This window comes from Thalia democratica, chromosome 6, assembly GCF_965202585.1.
Source record: "Thalia democratica chromosome 6, ktThaDemo2.hap1.1, whole genome shotgun sequence".
Lineage (NCBI taxonomy): Eukaryota > Metazoa > Chordata > Thaliacea > Salpida > Salpidae > Thalia > Thalia democratica.
This window is the reverse complement of record NC_139170.1, coordinates 43529932-43552301: the sequence shown is the minus strand read 5'-3', so window position 1 is coordinate 43552301 and position 22370 is coordinate 43529932.

The window sequence follows — 22370 nt, the reverse complement described above, 5'->3', positions numbered from 1 at the left end:
TAGATACTTAAACGCTAAAAACGAATAAATAGTAAATACTTTAGGTTTTTTATTAATGATTATACCAAAAACTTTAAATAAACATCTGAAAACTTTAGTATGAATTTGTTAGAAGTTTTTAAGTAGTAAGTGTTCTACCTATACAGCTGTTAATAGTTTAAAACAGTTTTTCATCAACATGTTTGTAAGGCTAAAAACAACAAAAATTTAATACAAACGTTAATTTAAATTAAGTTCTTCAAAAATCTATGACTATCAAATGTATTACATATTTCAAAATTTTACTCGACATAACTTTTAGGAACAGTAATGTAATAGCTGCAACAAATAAACAACGTATAATATATTAAAAAGGACTTACTTTTTTGTGTTTGAGGAGTTTTATCGTTTGTGTAGAACTTTTTAAATGACAAAATGCCATTTAAAATTACAAATGAAGTACTAATAATCATTTTACAGCTGAAATGTATATATTTTGATGATTGAATTATTTTTTAATATATAAATATAAGTTATTCAGTAGGTTAGTATTATTGTTTACTTTGTAATACTATTAATTATGTTATCTCAACATTGCTAAAATATGATTTTTTTTTAATTTTTGCGATTTTAAAAAAGACTAAACATTTGTTTTTTTTTCTGTTTCTTTAAGCAAGATATTTAATAATTAAGTTTAAAGAAAAGTCTATAATGCTTGAAATTTACCAACCTAACGAAGATTTATCGAACGCATATGTATATATATTTATTATTAAAAAAGCCTTTAAGGTGAACTCGGTGTTGAAAAATATAGTTTATTAAGTTATTTAACTTATTTCTATTTATTTATATATAGTGTAAAATTGCTTAACTACTATCTGCTTTCGTATACTGGTGACAAAAAGTGTCAACACATAAAATAAATCATTTAGTTATTTTTTTCCAAAGACCAGTTTAAAATGTTGAATATATTATAATTGTTTTTTAACTACAATAAAGTACGTTTATATACCAGTTTCTTAACTTAAAGACAATTGATATATATTTTTAAGGGTTTAACTAATATCTAATAGTTAGCTTTCTTTTAAATTAAGTTTACTTGTACTTTATTGAAAACTAAACTATTTGGTTTAATAGCTAAATATTCAACTAGTTTAAGTCTAGATAACTGAGTTTTTATTACTGTTTAAACAATACTTTAATATGTTAAACAACAGCTTAGATTTATGGAAAAGAAGTTATAAAACAAACTAAATGCTAATAAATAAAAATGAGCCTTTTATATTCGAGTTTGTTATTTTTTGTCAACTGACCTAACAAAATTTTCAAAAAAAAGCAATATCATTCTATTATATAAACTTTATTTTTTTAAAACTAGGTTTAAATATGTTTACAAAATAAATATGCTGTTCTATAACAAAATGAGTGAACTAACAATGAGTTTTTGGTATTGAATTAAAAAGCTTAAAAAGATAAAAATTGAGTTTACACTGAAAATGAACAAACAGTAAATTAATAAAATTTGGTTTAAAAAAAGTGTAGAAAAAAAAATATCAAATTAAATAAAAAGTGTAAGAAAAACTTGCATAAATGGTTAAATTAAAATTTTTATAAACATTTACACTAAGTTTTATAGATTAACACTTGAGTAGAAAGAAACTTTTGTACACTAACAACTTTTTCATTTAAAGTTGTTTTCACAGGAATCTTTTATTTTATATTTAGTTTATTTACAGTACCAGGGCTTATAAATATCCTAATAACCACCAATGTTAATTTTGTTTTCATTTTACTTTTACTAAAAATTTATATTGTACCTTAATGTTATTATAAAAGTTTCAAATTGAGTTTAAAATAAAGCACAGTGTTGAATAACTGAATTCAGTACAAACTATGCATTTTTAAGATGATTGAAGTCAAATAAACTAACCACTTGAGAAGATTTTTGTACAAAATTTATTTACTTTACATTCTGGTGTGTACAGAGTTTTTCTTTTATTTTTCTACTCTACCTGATTTTTACAACTTAGAGGACCACTTATTTACTTGAGCAAAAATTTAAGTGAGTTTCTTTAAGTTTGTTAAAAAAGTTTCTTAAAAGTCAAAAACTGAACAAACTTTTATTAGTTAAGCTGTAATACTTTAAAAAAACATGATGTAACAAACAAAATTATTTTCCAAGATACAAAAACTTAACTTTTCGGAACCTAAGTTAAATTTTTAAGTAATAAAATCTAGTCAGAAATTTAAGAAAACTATTAAACTGTCATAATTTTAAACTAAACACAAGTCTAGTTTTGGCCTGAGAAGATTCAAATACTTATGTAGCAATCATTAACATGTGTAAAAATTCCTAAATAAAGTTTTTTTTAATATTTACTTTAAATTAATTATAATAACAATATTTATACATATGCAGTGTTTTGTAACAGACTTATAGAAGACTATTTATGTGTACACCGTACACTATAAGTTAATAGTAAAATATCAGTAGTATACAAAAAATCTTGAAAAGCCAAAACTTCTTAATAATGTTTCACTAGTACATATTGGGTTTAAAAGTAGATAAGGCAGTTATTGACATTTTTTGTTTCTAACGAAAAAACAAGTTTTTACATAGTTGTATAAATAGAGCTTTAAGTCTTGTTTTTAAAACAGGCTTTGTTTTTTTTTCCGCCTCAGTTGTTTTATAAGTTCTGTAAGTTCAAACGAAATCTGTTTTTGGGTTTGTTAGTAGAAATTACTCAAGTACTCAATAACTTTTGTCAAAAAATAGCTTGCAAAAAGTACACAAATTACCTGAAATACTTATTTATAGATAAAGTTTTTTCAATTTTTTTAAAAATATGGTATATTGTTTATGAAAAAATTAGATAAACTGTTTTAAAATTTAAAATCTTAAAATATTTTTGTAGTATTTATTTTTTGGCTAGTAGATTTTGTTTGCAATTTTCTAATTTTTTTTAGTGTGAATAGTCTTTTCTAGAATTACTTTTAGCCTTCCTATTATACGTGCTCTAGCTTTCGGAAAAAACAAGTGAGGCTGCCTAAACCTAAAGGTATTTAAACTATACTACCCTCAATCCACCCTTAACAGGTCACTATTTTAGTTTAGTTTGTTAAATGACTAAAAAATGTTTAAATTATTTGGCCTAAGTGAATTATACAACTGAAGAAAACAACTAACAAGAGCTAAAAACTAAAAAAAAATGTCATTCAAGCTTATAATCTAAAATTTAAAAGTGATAACAAATTAACTCGACAGGGTTGCCACATTTTCAGTTAAAAAAAAATTGTTGAGTGACCGATAACTGTTCAAAGTTTTGTGAAAATATTTGAAAAACTAAAATTTTTCAAAATGAATAAAAACAAAGTGTTTCAGCAAAATGTTAATCATAACAATATACTAAAACTAAATCTTATTAAAGAAAAATCTAGAAAAAAAAACTGGTCAAAGATTTTTATAAATCATGAAACTATCTAAAGCTTTAACATAAAAATATCCTAAGTTAAAAAAAAAATAAAACATGAGTTATCCTAAATAATCTTGAGATTTTCAAAATTTCCAATTTATCCTGATTTATCTTAAGTGTGTGACAATCACGTTTATAACAACAGAAACTTTAAGAAAGTTTAGTATTTAAGTAAAAAAAAAGCCTAAAATTTAAGAACAATTATCTAAACTAGCTGAAGTTTTTACAAAAATAGTTCAAGTCAACCTGATTCAGTTTGGGGTATAAATAAAGTTAAGATAGCTGAGTATCCTAAGTAGCCTTAGTGTAGGGCAATACTGTCTTAAATTTCTCTAAAATCTCAGGATATTTGGGCAAAAGTGACCCTTTTTGTAGTAGCATCTTCGTGCAAAAATACCCCTTTGTGTATATAAATCCCGTTCCCACTTTTTTAGTTTAGGGTAGCTTTATACGTGCAAATCAAATGAATACTTGCTGAGTCAGCAAAAAAAATCCTTGCATGTTAGTTTTAATTTTTAGAACGTTTTTTATAGAAGTTTTTTTTTTAAGTCTAGGTAAGGTAGATTAGGGAAAAGGTGTAAATAAAAAATAAAAGTTTGTATTTAATGCTGACTCAGCAAATATGCAAAATATTTGAAGGTTTATCAAACTAAAAAAAAAAAACAAAAGGGTTGATCATGCCGATGTTTTTTGTTGATTAAAAAGAAAAACCGTTGAAAAAGTAAGCTTATAAACTTTAAGCAAGACTCTTAATTTAACTACTATAATTTTCTAAACTGCTCAAAAAATGTTATAAAATGTATGGTGTGAGGCTCAATAACCGAAAGGTCTTTCTCCAAACCAATCCATTGACCATAGTTGTGAGCGTTTACTTTTTACTTTCATTTTTTCTTTCTTTCTAATATTATTAGATATTTGACTTAAATTAATTTTATTTATTACTACCTATTTTCAAAATAACTGTGCTATCAACTGTTTGCAGAAAAAAAAAACGCCCTTACTTATAAAAGGCAGCCGAGCCGATCCAAAGCTTTACAAAACAGTTTATATAAAGACAACTGAGTTGGATAAAGTTTAGATGTTATAATTATATTTGATTTAAATTGATTGAAACTTTAGAAAAACCTAGTTACACTTAGATATAACAAATCAATTTTTTTTACATCTTTAAAACTAATAAAGATAAAAAATAAGGTTTAAAAAAATGTTTTGTTAGTCTACAAAGTAGAAATTCTTTTGAATAGTTAACAACTGTTTTTATCAACCTTTTTATTACCTGTAAAATTTTATCTAACCCGATAAAGTTGAAGCTCATAAACATATTCAATAAGCTTTGGTTAAAATTTATTTTTACGTTTGTTATCTATAAAAAGCGTATTTTAATACTTAAAAACTTAAGTTTTAATGAACATAGTTTTTAATAAACAACAAAAAAATATTTTACTCTAAATCCTACAACATTTTCGCAAAAACAAAATGTACCTAGAATTATGTAGAGATTATATAATTGGGAATATGTACTTGTTATAGTTTTAAAATAATAAGTAAGTACAAAAAAAAACATACTTTGCATTTAAAAAGTGCTATTTCTGTTAACTTTTTCCATTTGGTGCTGTCAGTTTTTAGGGCTGTAAGTTTATTGAAGCAAAACAATGTAATCATTCTGAAATAGATAATGTATACTGTATATCAGGGGCGTAGCGTAGGGAGGGACACTGGCGCATGCGTGCCAGCCAAAAAAAAAAGAAGAGAAGTAAAAAAAAGAACGTAATGTCTTTATCCGTTATTGCTTATTTTTCTGTTTAATTTGCCTTTTTTTAACTATGTTTATCTCGTATTCGAAAAGTAAAACGAAATTTTGAATACCAATTAGTGACAAGTTAGGGAAACTATCTAATATACTGATTCGGTGCGCAAGCGAATGTTCGCACCGATGTTGATGAAAAACTCCTTAAGGAAAAATTTATAACTTCATTAACTTCGTAAGAATTTAGACTCAAAAAGAACGCAACTAATTAGTGCACCGAAGTAATATAACATTATGACAGATTTTTCTTCAAAAAATTTACAAAAATACTTCACGCTTAAGGAAAATTAAACAATTCTACAGGTCTTTTTTTATGCTACAATAAATATTAAGACTACTGCTAGTTTTCTGACCTTTATTTTTGTAAACATACAAGAAAAAGCGTGTCGGCCTATGAGAAATAAACTTAGTTTTTGATTTTTATTTTAGACAAATACAATCAGATGAATTAAATTTAAAAAATATACTTTTAACTATTTTAAAATGTTGTAAAAAATTGTAATATCAGTTATAAAGTTGGTCAATTTAAATTCTGTGTAACTTTATTTAAATTTTGTGCGATGAGGTGTTATTATCACTGTTGTATTGTATACTAAAGAGATTGATATTGTTTTCGTAAATAAAACAGATACTTTTGTTTTATTGAAAATATTAATTTAAAAATATACATAATTTACTGTAAGTAGTAAAATAATTCTTATTATGTAAGTTTACATTTGTGCAAGTATAAGTAATTCTAATGAAATTTATACTTTTTTTAATTGTTTTTTTAATTTGTTTTTAGTATATAAGTATTTTATAACAGTTACTACGAACTTATTTTACTTAATGAATTTATTTGAATTATATTACTTATAGAAAGATCTTTTTATAACTAAATACAAAAGTTTTAATTTAAGGGATTTTTTAAGAAAAAACTTGCGCACCTCTGACTAAAATACCACGCTACGCCATTGCTGTATATTAAAGGAATTAGGCAAACTGCAGTACGCGATGTACTTCTTTCGGGTATCCTTAAACGTGCAAATTGTTTGCACATTTGCTGAGTCAGCAAAACTCAGTTTTTTTAATTATAGTTATTCAAACTTTAGTTTTTGATCTGTTTTTTATGTCAGGTAAGGCTGGTTAGGGATAAGGGTGAAAATTAAAAATAACAGCTTAGTTTTTTGCTAATTCAGTAAGTATACAGCTGATTTGCTCGTTTTTCAAGCTAAAAAAAGCATTTCAAAAATAAAGGTACAAACTTTCAACAAAAGTTGCCGTCTACTTACAAAAGCCAGCCGAGCCATAATTTTTATAATCTAGTTTATATAAAACATTTCTAAGGTTAACGGTATGACAAGTTTAAAAACCTTTTAAACGTTTACTTTCAAATCTTTAGATACTTCAAAACTCTTTTAAAGAAAACAGTTTACTCTATATCTAAATTTACTTTTATAAAAAAAAAGATTCTTCATTAACAAAGTCATAACTTAAACATGTAAAATGCTTACAATTATCATCAATAAATCTTAATTATTCAGAAACTAAACTAACATTTTTAGTAAATTTTTTATCCATGTTTTACTTACCGTGACAATTAAACACTAAAATACATGTACTTTTAGGTTAAAAATTAAGAAAATCTAAACAAAATAATAAATTGTTTCGCTATATTTTCAAACTATTCTATGAACTACACAAAAAAAAACACTAGAAAAGAGATAATTAAAATTAACATGTCACACTAATACTTATCAATCTTTAAAAAGTGAATTCCAAAAATCAGTTTAGCTTCCTACATTTCAGTTGTGATTTTTCCGTTGCAAACTTTCTCCTCGTAGTTTCTAACTCTACTAACGTAAAGTATTGGCCTAAAAAGTTTAAATATATAAAAAAAACAAAAAATAATAATCCGAAAAATTTTAAAAACAAACACGAAAATTTTAGTTCTTTTTAAAATGTAAGTTTAGTAGATAATTCGAATATAATTTTATTATATTTTCTTACTTTAAAATGTATTTAATACTACTTAAACGCCATGGTGCTGTACAAATGATAAGTCCATATGCACCCCAATCAAGCAGTGATGAAGGTTTCAAGTTCTTGTTACAGTTTAAAACCAAATAAGTATGTATGGCAGCATCAATACAGACCACTGAACATAGAAACTTTCCTTCTTTTAGCAAGTTTAAAGGACTGAATACATTTTTGTAGTCGATGTCATACCTATAGAATATTGTTTTTTTTTACAATTAATACAAGTTAATTTGACAAGCATTGTTTAAGCACCGTCAAACCAAAAAAAATTTAAAACTAGAAAATAATAATCTCAAATGATCTTTTGTAAAATTGTATCGAAAAAATGTTGTTATAAAATGAAATCCAATATCAGCATTAACCATTATGAACTCTATCATATTTACATATTTTTTCCTTTTGATAGTATTAGATAAAAAGTACAATGCTAATACATTTAAAACTATGTTATTTACAAATATGTGAAACTTATTGATGCATGAAAAATATTTTAAAGTCATTTATCTGTCGTTATGCTCTGTATAGATAACAATGCTTCGAAAAATAAATCATGACTTGAATAAAAGTAATAAACTATTAAAATTATTATACTTCTACTTAAGCCAACTCACAACTAAATAAAACATATTTTATGCAATGTACTAACTTTGTTTTGCAAATATGACAATGAAATCTATCATTTCTTGGTGTTGTCTCTATCCATTTTAAAAGACATTTTTCATGTACATACTTAGTACCACCTGCAAGTTTTTATACTATGATTACTTTTGTTACTTTTACAATATTTTGATAAGAATTCCTTGGTTTCCTTTACTTTTTACAACCTTTCTTTAGTTAGTAAAAAGATAAAATATTTACCGTCATAGTCTATGAATTTCATAACATTAAAAACTAACCTTTACAATTACAAGGATGTCTGAAATCTTCTTCTTCTTCATTAGACAGACAGATGTAGCAAGCTGTTATTTAAAAATAAATGTAAATAAAATGAAAAAAACCGGACTTACTTTAACTATCTTAAAGTTAGTTTTTAAGGTAGTTAAACTTTATAGTAGTTACTTAAGGTTGTAAGTAAGTACAAGGCTGTTTTTATCAATGATTATACTAAAAATTTTACTTGAATTTCTGAAAACTTTGGTACGAAATTATTTGAAATTTATAAACATTAAATGTTTTGCCTATACAACTGTTGATATTTTAAAACACTTTTTCATCAATGAAGAATAACTCCTCGTTAATTTAGTTTAATAATTTATTAACAATGTAAAATCTGAAAAGAAAACAAGTATAAACATAAACACTAAAATGAGCTATAGTCTAATTATCCTACATCCCCTCCAGCTCATTAAAGATATTAACAAGTTTAAGGCAATGACATAGCTCGTCAAGAGGGGATTTAAGCAAGTAACAAAAATATTTTACTAAGATGAAACTAAATTTTATGCAATAAAAAAAAAAAAAAACTCAATTGACTTAAATAGAAAAAAAATCTTTAAACAAGGGATTTATTTGAAGAAAATCAAAACTGCAATAAAACGCACTAAATAAATCCAAAACAATACAAATTCATGCTATTCCACGCTGAATCCTTCCTGGCTCAGCAATCATCACTATCAGCATCAATTGAACACTCAGCACAAACTTTTGTATAAACAGGAACAAACAGACTTCACTTACGGTGATTTCTACTTTGGAGTACTCCACTTTCAAGCCTCCCTGGCGCATTGAAGCCTTTCAACCTACGCAAAGCAAGCGGCACCTTATTTTTTTTTTTGAACTATAGGAGCGGGAATGTACTCTTCCTCAACCTCTTCATGATTCGCTTCAACCTCACTGGTCTTACCACTATTGGCACTGTTGGAATCCTCTGTAATCTTTACAGAAGAATCAGGACGTTGAGGACCAACATTGCACTCATGTGAGCTTGGTAGATTACTGCTCCAACCCTGGGAAGATTTTGCTTCAATGCTTGTTGAGGCTGGGTTGTACATCCTTAAAAATTTTCTGTTCCTCCGAGTAAGTCTCCGTGAACCATCAACTCTGACTACATACTGATCATGTGGAAGCACCTCCATTATCACTCCGCTTCTGTCCCATTTACGTGGATGAGAGCCACTCTGGTTCTGTAGTAAACACCTACTGCCAACATAGAGAGGCCGCAAATCCCTGGCTCTTTGGTTAAGTACTTCAGAATTCTTAACAAATCTTGTACGGAGCGCCTCTTCTTTAAGCTTCCATGCTTTTCTCCACATGGGTCGCACATTAGGATTGGAGAATTTGTCAAGTTTGTTCAAGAATGAGAAACTATCTCGCAGCTGACGTCCATATATGATCTCGGCTGGAGACACTTGACAATCGCTATCAGGAGTATTTCTCAGATGGAGCAACGCACTTAAAAACTTGTCATTGTCCAGACTTCCTGAAGCGTCAACATTTGATCTTAGCAACCTTTTTACCTGTTTGACGGCTACTTCCGCTCTGCCGTTTGATCTTGGATAGTAAGCTGACGATATTCGATGCGTGACATCCCAGGTTTTAAGGAATTCCTTTGTTGCACTGGACGTAAATTCCGGTCCACCATCACTCGATATTTCCTCGGGTACTCCAAACCTGGAAAACAAAACTCGGAGGCACTTAATCAACCCACGCGAACCTGCCTGAGAGGTTCCGCTGGGTGTGGAAAATATTTCCGACCAACCCGACAACCTGTCTCCGACTACCAAAAAATTGTTTCCGGCAAACTGGAAAAAATCTGCAAATATTTTTTCAAAAGGGTTTGTAGGAGGATCAGATGCTTCTTGTGGCAATGATGGTTGAGAAGGTGAATTGCGGTTGCAGCTTTGACAATTGGCCCGAATTGCTTCAATGTCTTGTGTAATACCAGGCCAGAAGACAATCTGTTGGGCACGACTATGCATTGATGTGACTCCTTGGTGCGCCGAGTGTAACTTGTTGAGGACCCAATATCGTAAACTGACGGGGATTACTACTCTGTCCTTGTAAAGTATAGCCCCATCACTTAAGTACAATGCATCATCGTATCTAAAATACGCTGACAAAGATTCATCATGTTTCAAGCTTCGACCTTCCTCAATACACCTGGATACTCTTGAAAGAACTTTGTCATTTAGTGTCTCTTCTACAATTTCCTCCAAAGTGATTGCCATTGAATGGCATACTTCATTACTCAATGAAGCAATTAGAAGTGATTCGTTAGTCAAATCATTATCATGTGAATTAAGTTCATTAATCGAGCTTGGATAACGCGATGCAGCATCTGCCGCTAGATTAGTTTTACCTGGCATGTAATGCACTTGAAAAAGCCATGGCAAAGTACGTTGTTTGAGCCTAAAAATGCGCGTGTTGTGAATTTCATTTAAGGTACGATCACCAAAAATCTTTACCAGTGGTTTATGATCCGTAACAACCACAAGATCTTTGCAGCCCTTAGTGAAATACTTTGTCTGTTCTAATGACCAAGCAATAGCAAGCGACTCCCCTTCTATTGCAGCATAATTCTTTTCTGCCCCATTCAGAAACCTTGAACCTGCAAGCGTCACTTTCCAGCCGGTGGTGCAGCAATCTGGTAACCGGCTATTGCATTTGCAGTGTTTCTGCATAAGGAAGTAGCCCAATCCTTGCTTTGACCAGTCTGGTCTAAGACAAGTTAGTTTCCCAAGATCAAAAATTTGAACACCGCTCTTTATTGCGTCAATGATTATCTCTTTTGATTCATTAAATGATTGGTTTAATTTTTCTGTCCACATAAACTTACATTTTGGACTATTTTGGAAAATCTCTAAACGGTGCCATGACTTTACGAAGTTTGGCATAATTTGCGACTTGATTTATCAGACCAAACCAGCTACGTATATCTGTGGCAGACTTTGGGGTTGGAAAATTGCGAATGGAATCCAGATATTTGGGCAGAGGTTCTATACGTTCATCAGAAATTCTAAATCCAGCAAAATCAACGGACTTTTGACAAAACTGGAACTTCTTTGGATTTAGAATGATGCCTGCATTGCCAACTTTTGACAGAAAATCTATTGTTCGCCACCAGTGACACTCTAATTCTGAATCAAAAAAATATGGTGTCATCAACACACCTCTCCTTTCTTTCAAAATCAGATAAAGTAGCTGCAAATCGTCGATTGTAACCATCACCAGATGATACAAAGCCTTGAGGTGCTCTAGTATATCGGAACCTGCCAAACGGAGTGATAAATGTAGTGAGGTGTTTATCACTTTCTCTCAGTGGAACTCCATGATACCCGTTCCATGCATCTGTTACAGTCTTGAACGTTCTCTTTGGAATTCTGCGCGCTAGTTTAAACGGAGTATCTGTAGCGCACGTCTCCCCCTTGCAATACTTGTTAAGTGGTGAGAGATCTACTGTCCTCCTAGGTGACCCATCCTGTTTCCTGGTGACCACCATGCGGTGACACCAGCTTACAGGTTCACCAAATGGGACACGTTCTAAGACACCCAACCTCACATCTCGGATGAGATCTGCTTCAACCTGTTTCTGCCAATGAATTGGCACGTGAGCTGGTGTATGACAAGCACGTGGTTTAGCATCATTCTCCAAATGTATTTCAAGTGGAGGCCCACTCATTTGCTGGAGTAATTTATGTGGACATACATTAAACGTTGAAGCTGCGTACCTTTGTAAGAGCCAATCACGCATTTTGCTCACGTTTGTATTTGTTGCCTCAAACGGAAGTTTGTTTGGTCGGTCTGGCACTCTACTCCTTGGCGGGCAATCACAGGTCACATCTTTATGCGAGTCCAGTCTATTCGGATTATTTTCATTTGAACTTACAGCAACTTCAGAATGCTGATGAGGCAGTTGAGATCCAATGGTGGTAAAATCCTTATTAATAATCAGGAGGTCAACCATGGTTTCATAGGAGAGAAAGAATCCGGTCACTGAATCGCTTACATAAACAATTCCATCACATCTGATAACCTCCTTCCTTGGAGACATTCCGCTGAAAGTCGCTTTAAAAGCCCCTAGAATGTTAATAGGAATTTTATTGGCAGCCCGAATTGTGATGGATACAGGCATTAAATCCTTCTTACAAAAACCAGCCTCCTGATAGTTTTTCCACCCCCAAAGGTTCGACTGTGCTCCAGTATCAGCTAAAGCACTTACCCATGCAAACTTGTTTGTGCCATGTCTAGCAATCTTGACTGATGCACGAGGATGATCAGTCGTTGCCTTGGCTTTACGCAAGGACTTCTTGCTGAATATGGTGTTATTCAACATGATTCTTTTACTTGCGTGTAATGACATTATTTGGGTATCTTGTTGCATAAAATCAGAACGATCAGCTTGGATTTGAACAGCATTAACCCTTTTTGATCGACTACGCCAACAAGATAGACAATATCTGAAAGGCTTTTTATTTTGGTTACCTTTTTCGTTGAAAGGATAGAAAAGCTTTTTACAGTTTTGGCAAGGAACATGCTGGGACTTATCTCCTATGTTGACACGTCCCTTTTTCTGACGTTGAAAGGAAGAGACTGCAGATATGGTCCGCGAATTCTCAGTTGCATGGCGTCCCATACTTTCAATAAAGGAAATTATATCAAATGATGACCTGGTTAAGATATCTTCAGTACTGAGAACTTCTCTTCTTATGTCATCGTCCCCAACGCCAGCGAGCATCACGTCTTTTATTGCTTCTTCTGTGTAGCTCGTCACATTGCTTTTCCCACAGTCACACTCACTGAATGTAGTGAAATTGCAGGTTTCTGCTTTGCTTCGTACACGTGTGGCAAACGTTCTAAACGGTTCATCATGGTCCTGATGTAGGTTCATAAGTTCTGCTCTCTTTACACCAATAGCAACTTTTATGACTGCAATCGACTCCATCAGTTTAGCAACGTAACTTTCTGATTTGGCCATCAGTCTAGGATCACTTGCTAACATAAGATCGCCAAGCTTGTCCTGCGCACACTGAAAAAGCTGTATGCTTGCGTTTTGGTTGCTTATATTCGAACCAATCTTGAATGCCTCCCACCTCCGAATGAAAGCAAGCCATGTCTCTTGGCTGATCCCCCGGTCAACCCTTGGTCGAATCAATTGAGGTGCATTTGGCATTACTCCATTATTGGATAACTCGGAATTTTGCTGATGCTCCACTTTGTGGAGGTTGAGAAGGCTACTCACAACATCACCGGATAGATCTGGCGTCTGGAACTCGCATCCACGAATTGGGCACTTTACTATGACCATTTTACCTTTCTCAGATTGTTGATAAGATTTTACATGAAGAATAACTCCTCGTTAATTTAGTTTAATAATTTATTAACAATGTAAAATCTGAAAAGAAAACAAGTATAAACATAAACACTAAAATGAGCTATAGTCTAATTATCCTACAATCAATAAGTGTTTAAGGCTAAATACAAAAAAAAAATAATAAAAACATTAATGCGTGAAGCAAATTATTTAAAAAATCTATGTCTTGCAAATTTAACACTTGATTAAAATTTTATTTTACCTAATTTTTATGCACTACAAAGTAACTTTTTAACTTAGACAAATAAACAAATTATAATGTATTAAATGGACTTACTTATTTTTGTTTGAGGAATTTTCTTTTTTGTACAGAAGTTTTTAAAAGACAAAATGCCATTTAAAAGTACAAATGAAGTACTAATAATCATTTTACAGCTAAAATGCATATATATTTTGACGATTAAAATATTTATAATTAGTAAGTTTTAATTATTCAGTAGGTTAGTGTTTACTTAATAATAATATTTACAAAGTAATCTCATCATGGCTAAAATGTGACAACTTTTTAAAAATTGTGGCGAACTTTGAAAAGACTAAACAGTTTTTTTTTGTTTTAAGCAAGAACTTTAAAAAATAAGTATAAAAATATGTTAAAAGCTTCAAAAGCATATATATATATATATGTATTGTAAGACTTCTAAAATATTATCTGCTTGGGTATATTGGTGACAAAACTGTGTCAACACACAAAAAAAAACATTTAGTTATTTTTATCAATATCCCAAAATCAGTTTGAAATATGTAACAAATTTCTACTTGAATAATAATAATACTTTTTTTTAACTGCATAAAAGTACATACGTTTATACACCGATTTTTTTATATAAGACAATTTATATATAATTTTAAGGGTTTAATTTCTATCTAATAGTAAACAATATTTCAAATTAATTTACTTCTATTTTATTTAAAGTTAAAATGTTTGGTTTAATTGCTAAATGTTCAATTAGTTTTAAGTCTTGATAACTGAGTTTTTATCGTTTTTTAAACAAGTGGTCTTCAACGTTTTCAAAAGCTGTGCCTAATATACTTCAGGGTAATAAGTTCTGTGCTTACTAGACTATAGAAAATATGTAGTTATTATTAAATAATGAGTGCCTTAATGTGTAAATAACGGTTCAAAAACTGTTATTAAAAGTTATTATTAACCTTTTTCCCATAGAAGTAGACAAAACATGCGTCATCTAAAAAATAGTTTTTCACCTTACTAAATTTTCTGTGCACAATAAAAAAAATTCTATGCACACTAGTGTGCACAGGTGCACACTTTGACGACCACTGGTTTAAACAATACTAAAAAATACTAAACATCAAGCGTGAATTTTTTGTACATTAATAAAAAAAAACACAACTAAATGCTAACAAATTAAAATGCGCCTTTTATTTACCCATTTGTTACATATTGTCCACTGATCTGTTAAAATTGCCAAAAATAAAAGCAATATCATTCCATTTGAAAACCAGGGCAATACAAGCCTATTGGCAAAATAAGTTTTTTCAATAAAGTTTAAATTGGTTTACTAACAAAATTTTTTTTTTGTGTCAAAATGAGTATACTAACAATGACTTTTTGATATTAAATTGAAAAGCTAAAAAAGATAAAAACAGGGTTTAATTAAACTTAAAATGAACAAACAGTGAGTAAAAATAAATTGGTTCAACAAAACTACTAGAAAAAAAAACACTGTGAAACTAAATATAAAATTTGTGAAAACGTTGCAAATATGTTTAAATTTTGATTTTTATAAAGTAAAACATTTAAACTAAATTTAAAAGATTAATTTTTGAGTAGATAGACACTTTTGAACACTCACAGCTCTTTCATTTAAGGTTGTTTTCACATAATTTTTTAAGGTTTACATTTACTTTATGTACAATAGCAGAGCTTGAAAATATCATAATAACGTGCAATGGTAGTGTTGTCTTCATATTAATTTTTGTTATAATTTTTTTATTGTAATTTAAGTTATTATTTAAGACCCAACTTCAGATTAAAACAAGCCCACTGTTGAATAACTAAATTCAGTAAAATTTTTATATTTATAAGATTATTGAAATCAAATAAATCAATAACCTGAGAAAATTTTTGTACAAAATGTATATACTTAAAATTCTGGTGTGAACAGAGTTTTACCTTTAATTATCTACTGTACCTGATTTTTACAACTTAGAGAACCAATTATTTACTTGAGAAAAATTTTTAGTGAGTTTCTAAAAATTAAAAAAAAAAAATATTAAAAGACAAAATCTTAATAAATCTTAAATTATGTTAAGCTGTAATACTTTAAAAAAACTACTAACAAATATATTTTCAAGGTACAAAACTTAAACGTGCATTGTTTCAGGCAAAGACTAGTCTGAATTATATCTAGCTAGCCTGAGTTGGCTTAAGTTTTTATAAAATTGATAAAACTAATAGAAGAAAATAACAAAAAAAAATTTATTCAAATTTATAACCCAAAATTTATAAGGAATAACAAATTAACTTGACAGGGTTGCCACCTATTTAGTCTATAAAACTGTCCTGATTGACCAATAACTATCCAAAGTTTTTTAAATTATTTAGAAAAATCAAATGTTTTCAAAATAAATAAAGAGCAAAAACAGTAAAAAATACAAAATACTGAAACTAAATCTTATTAAAAGTATAGAAAAAATTCCAGCCAAAGGTTTTTAGAAATCTTAAAACTATCCAAAGTTTTAAAAAAAAGCAAAACTATCCTGAGTTTAGAAAGCAAATTTAAATCATGAGTTATCCTGAATCATCCTGAGATTTGAAAAAATTTCAAGAAGATAAGTTGTATAGCACCACAAGGCTTAAAAAAACAGTTCTCGGTATTTTAAATTTGAGATTTGCACAAACTTTACTTGATGTTAAAAATAGGAATTATTAACAAATAATTTCATAAAATTAATAAATTGTTTACTGTTTTTCTTGTTTAATTTAATACAAGTATATCTAAGTATATATGAGATTATTACTAAAACAATAACAAAATTTATTTCTCTTAAATTTTTGCTCTGTGAAGCATGTAAAAAAAGCACTAATATGATTTGGGTAATATATTTTTTCTAACCAAGCTCTTTATTTTATACCTATTTAATGATTATAATACTTATGGTAACTGTTGACTTACGAAACATTACTAAACTGACACTTAAACTTTAAGTTTTGATATTCTGAGTTAGTAAACTAATCTGTTTTAATTTTAAGTGTCAATTTAGTATTTAAAATTATAAATGTTACTCCGAATACTTTAATAGTGCTGGCATTGGTAGTTTTTAAGTATCTTTATAAGATAAAGCAAAATTTGTTTTTAGCTGTATGCTAAAAAAAAATAATTTTATACCAGTAATATTTTAGTAAAATATATAATATTACATGGTCAGTTTTTAGTGAGTATTAAAAATACAAACTTAAAAAATATCATAAAAGCATGCTAAAATACATGCGTCAAATAACTTACATGTAACACAATATTGATCACTATATTTCTCAAAAATAATATATATTGAAAATTATGTTTTCTAAAACTAAATACTTTAAAGTTATGGCAGGATTTCCTAAAGTGTGCGATATAGTCCCATTTTGGACTATTTTGGCTGTTAGGAGGCAAAAAATTAAATGGCTAATTAGCTTAATAATAGGCCATGTCTAACAATTTTTTATTTTACTAATAGCAGTAAAAATTATTTTAAAGTTTCTGTCAGTAAGTAGAGTGAAAACTAACATATATAGATATACATTTATAGTAAACTGTTTCAAAATAAAAACATATTCTAATAATTTTATACTACGTACAACTTTGTTTTTTAGAGGTTGCATAGGAAACCAGTCAAAACACGCCTTGATATATTCTTAAAAAAGTTTAGATAGAAAGTAGTTCTAAAAAAGAGCATCTGTGTATTTTAGTGTACAATGTATAGAAATTAACTTAACTTGCAAAGATACAAATAATACAAAAAAAAAGAATTTAAACAATAATTAAAAGATCTTAAGTGAGTTTATCTTTTTTGGATAAGTAAAGGAATAAAAAACCTCAATTGTAAATACAGTAACCTGTCACCTAGGTATGCACATTGAACACAGCGCAAAAGTGCGTACTTAAGAAACTTAGTCTTCTTATAAAAATATGTCAAAATATTAGTTTTTGGTCAATTTTTTTTATTTTAATTTTTATCCTTGCCAAGTTGTAAACGTTTTGCGGCTCAAATTTTGGAAACTTCTTGTTATTAACTTTAACTTTTTAACATTCTAAAGCTTAGGCTGCTTTATTGTAACTAACAAAAAATCTCAAACATGTTTATTTCAGTAATATAGAGTTTTCATTGGTAACTTAGTTAAAGATTACTTGATTGTAACTTTTTTTGCTATATTTTTGTTCTTGTACATTTATTATTTAAAGGGTTGTTAAATACATGACTGATTTATTAAATGTTTTAATTAATTATATCACAAATTTAACTGTTTGGTTTTATTACAGTTAAAACTCAGTTTAGTTCAAAAAACTATAAAAATGAGCGACGCATAATAAAACTTTGTTGTAAATTAGGTAACAATTCTTAAGCCTAATTATTCGAGCCTCGTACGATAGAACACCTCTGATAGTAATTTGATGTTAATTTATTTACGCTAAAACTTACAGCTTGGAGAACAAATTCTTATGAGAAAGAAAATGTTTTGTGGGCCTAATTTCATAATTGTAAAATAACGAGCAGCTTACATTAAAGTTTAAAGTTAGTACTTAGGTACTTGTTCTATAGATTAAAACAAAACTAATTTTAAAAGTTTTGCTACTGTTACGATTTAAAACGGAACAGTTTCATGAGTGTCTAACATAAATCCTAATAATAGAGATATAGCAGGTTATTTGTCAAATAAAGTTTAAAATTATGAAAGAAATAAGTGTAAAAATGCAAAAATTTCATTTATAATGTTTGAATATAAGCTGATTTAAATATTAAAAACTTATAACTTTTACTAAAATACCTTGTAACAATTAAAATATAGCTAAACTTTTTTTTTTAAAAACCATTAATAATATACTTTGTTAATTTAGGTAACTTTTGTGTTTTGTAAAAAAAAACATGCAAATAAAAACAAGTTTAAATGTCGTTATATAAAAAAATAAATGAACTAAACAACAAAATATATTTCAAAAATTAATTCTAAGAATTTTTTCAAAAAATTAAAACTATTACATTTGATACTATTTTTCCTTTTACTAAACGTTAATAAATACAAACAACTTTAAAACTTGGTTTTAGCTAGTAGTCATTATATTTTATAAAAATTATTAAAAAAAAGAACTTCTTCTTAAAAAAAATTCAAAATGTCGGCTGGGTAGTATAGAAAAAAAGATTATTAAATACAAAAATACAAAAAAAAGGTATAGTAAACTTAATTATGAAGTAAACCATCATATTATTAAAAAACTAAAACAAAGAGATCTATTTGCTTTTTTCAAGTTTGTATATATTTGGACATATTGGAATATTTGAGAAAACGTATACAAAAAACGTTAAATAAAGTATGCACAACTTTTATTATAGATATTTACTCAAATAACATACTGAAAAATAATAAATGTATCCAAGGTTCGAGGTTTTAAAATTAAGTCCCGCATCTATTGTCAATAAAAAGCTAAAACTTTTTGGAAAATTTCTTTCGTCACTTACAAAACTTTAATTGTTGTGAGAAAAAGAGCTTCGTATCAATATTGCTGTAAACTACAAAAATATTTCAAAAATATGTCAACATGTTTACAGTAATTTTATTAGAAACATCAATTTTCATCTTACTATCTAGTTTACAGTTAATTTCTCTTTACATTCAACTTGAGTTATATTGAAAAAAAATTAAAAACATTGCATACAGACTCGTTTATATTTTATTCTTATTTCTTGAGCATGACACTACCAAGTAGTTAGTCATAGTAATTAGGATGGCAATTAATCAAGAAATTAAAAATGTATAAGCTTATATCACTTCAAGGATGCAAACAATTATTGGCATTTTTAGCTGAAAAGAATAATTACTAAAGTTAATAATGAGAATTTATTACTTATAAAATTTGAAATGTTAAACTTTCATAACTTTAAGCAAAACATAACTTTGAGCAAAATATAACATTAACTTCTAAACCTTATCTAACTAGTAGTATTAAACTTATAAAACTTTTAAATTTCATTGTTTGTTACCATGTTTTATTTCTCCAATATAATACAACAAAGATGCAAGACACATTTTTTAGCGTACAACTTACTTGACTTAAGGTTATTATTGTTTCTACATTTGCTGACTTTTTTGCGCGAACACGTGTTGAATATTTACTAATGTAATAATTTTTGATTTCTGGATATAATTTGTTTAACTTTGATTTACTGATGTTTATTTTTGTTGCACTTCCGTGTTTTCTTCGAAATATGCATTAACTAATTTATAAATATCTTACATTTTCACTACATTTAGTGCTGAAAATATGGTTTTACTGCTGTATTATTAAATTATTTTAAATTATGCCTTACGTTAATAAATGTTTTAGAATACAACAACAGTTTTTTGAACAATTTTTGAACTATTTGAACAATTTTAGATACTTATAGTAATAAATGCATACTAGACAAAAGTTTTTTAAAAGTCTAAAATCATTTAATACTGAATTTTTTTATTTAAAAAAAGTATAGAATAGTGAGTATAAAAAAAAAAGCTGAAAACAAAACATCATAATTAACAAGCTCTTAACCTTAATCTACATTTAAATAAAATCAATTTTTACTTTCTTGTCAATTTAACCAAATGTCTATAAAACATAAGCTACACAATTAATTTGACAAAAAGTATTTACAATATCTTTAAGTACTTACCTTTTAAAAAGATATTAAACTGTTTAAGTTTTTTTAAACTTATTTGAAGCACTACCATGCTTCATTGTAAAGTACTTTTATGTATCTTTTACGTTATTAAGACTTATGTTTAGAGTCAAAATATGCAATTTTCTATGCTAAAATTTTTGAAATTTTGAAATATTATTTAGTATACAATAATATAAAAAAAACCGGCAAGTTAGTCTTCATTATAAAACAACAAACTTCTAATTGAAACAACTAAAACTTAAGCATTTAATCATTTACTGTCTTTTTAACCCTACTACACGTTAAAACGTTTTTTTTTATCGTGCTATGTTCAAAACCTTGAATAAAAACACCATCTTAAAAAATTAATCAAAAAAGTAGAAACTCTGAAATTCAGATTTAACAGAATTTTATTTATAGGGCATCGGCCTTAAAATAAAAACTAAGAAGAAAGACCAGGACAAAATAAGTTTAATTCTTTCTGATAGATTAAAAAAAATTTTTTATGTTAAAAAATTTCAAACATTTTATTAATAAATTTTAACTGTTAAAGTAAAAAATACCAGTTCGTATTGTAACAAAAAAAATTCTTTAAACTATATCGAAAACTTAAATAACTACTTTTGATAGTAAATGACTAATCAGTTGAGCTAAAGCATAAAGTTAAATATATATATATATATATTTTTATAACAATATAAGTACAGTAGGCTTCCTCTTGTGTTAGCACATTTTACCCAAAACATTGTTGTGTTCATAGTAAAATTTATTTATTATTCTTAAAACTTTGCGGAAAAAACACTATTAATAATTTAGTATTAACGTAAAGTAACTTTTTGTTTGCGATTTTTCATATTAGTGAAATACTCTATTAGAATACAATTTTTTATATAAGCACTTACGAGGTCTTTGACCAAAACTTAGTTTGCTTAACAAAGTCTCAAAAAATTAAAAAATATTATTTCTTCTCTACTAGTTGAGATCTCTTTATTTGTTTTCTAAAAACCAAAACATACAGTATTAGTGAAATGATAAGAAAAACAAAAAGAAAACATTAACAACATTAACAGAAATGAAGTAAAAATAGTTGTAAAAACTGTAAATAAAACGAACTTTTTAATTTACTTTAGCATATCTGTAATAAGAATTAATTATAAAACTTTATTAGAAAGCAATGTTTAAAAACCATTTTTATAACAAAGTTTTAAAAAAGTGAGTTTTCCTTTGAAGTAGATGCTATAAAAAGTATGTTTTTAATGGAAGCTTGATTTTTATATCCGAAAGACAGTTTTTGTTCATTAAAGTTGTTTTTGAATATTTTTAAGTTACTCGTGTAGACGGTTTTTAAAATGGTGTTTATTTTACTAAATGCTGAAGTATTTGTTTTTTATTAACGAAAAAAACTTTCAATATTTTACATGATTGTCTTGAACTTAAGCCATTGCTTATTAAAAAAGTAATAAATAAAAGCTCAATGTAAAATTTTAAGTGTTATTTTAACAACTCGGTTTAAAGCACTTTAGCTAACAATATATAATTAGTTATACTTGGAGGCTTCAAAATCAATGTTTAAAAATAGTTTTAAGCTAGGTATAAATCATAATTACATTTTATGTATAAAAACTTTTACAGTGATTTTCTAAAAAAATGCTGCTTACATAGTTTAGTAATTGTTAAAAAGTTTATATGCATCAAAAAAACAGTTTAAAAAATCTTGTAAATGTCCCAGCGAGCTTTTGTGCCAACGGTTTGTAAAGTTGTGTTCATAAAGAGCTGAAGTAATTGATTTGCATAAATAGTAACTTGTCCATCGGGTTGTTTTGACAACTTGACTTGCTGCATTTATTTTCTACACTAGAGGATGATGTTGCTTCGCAAAGGTTCGATACTGTGTGGTTTGAAAATTCAGCTTGGTTTAACGGCTTGT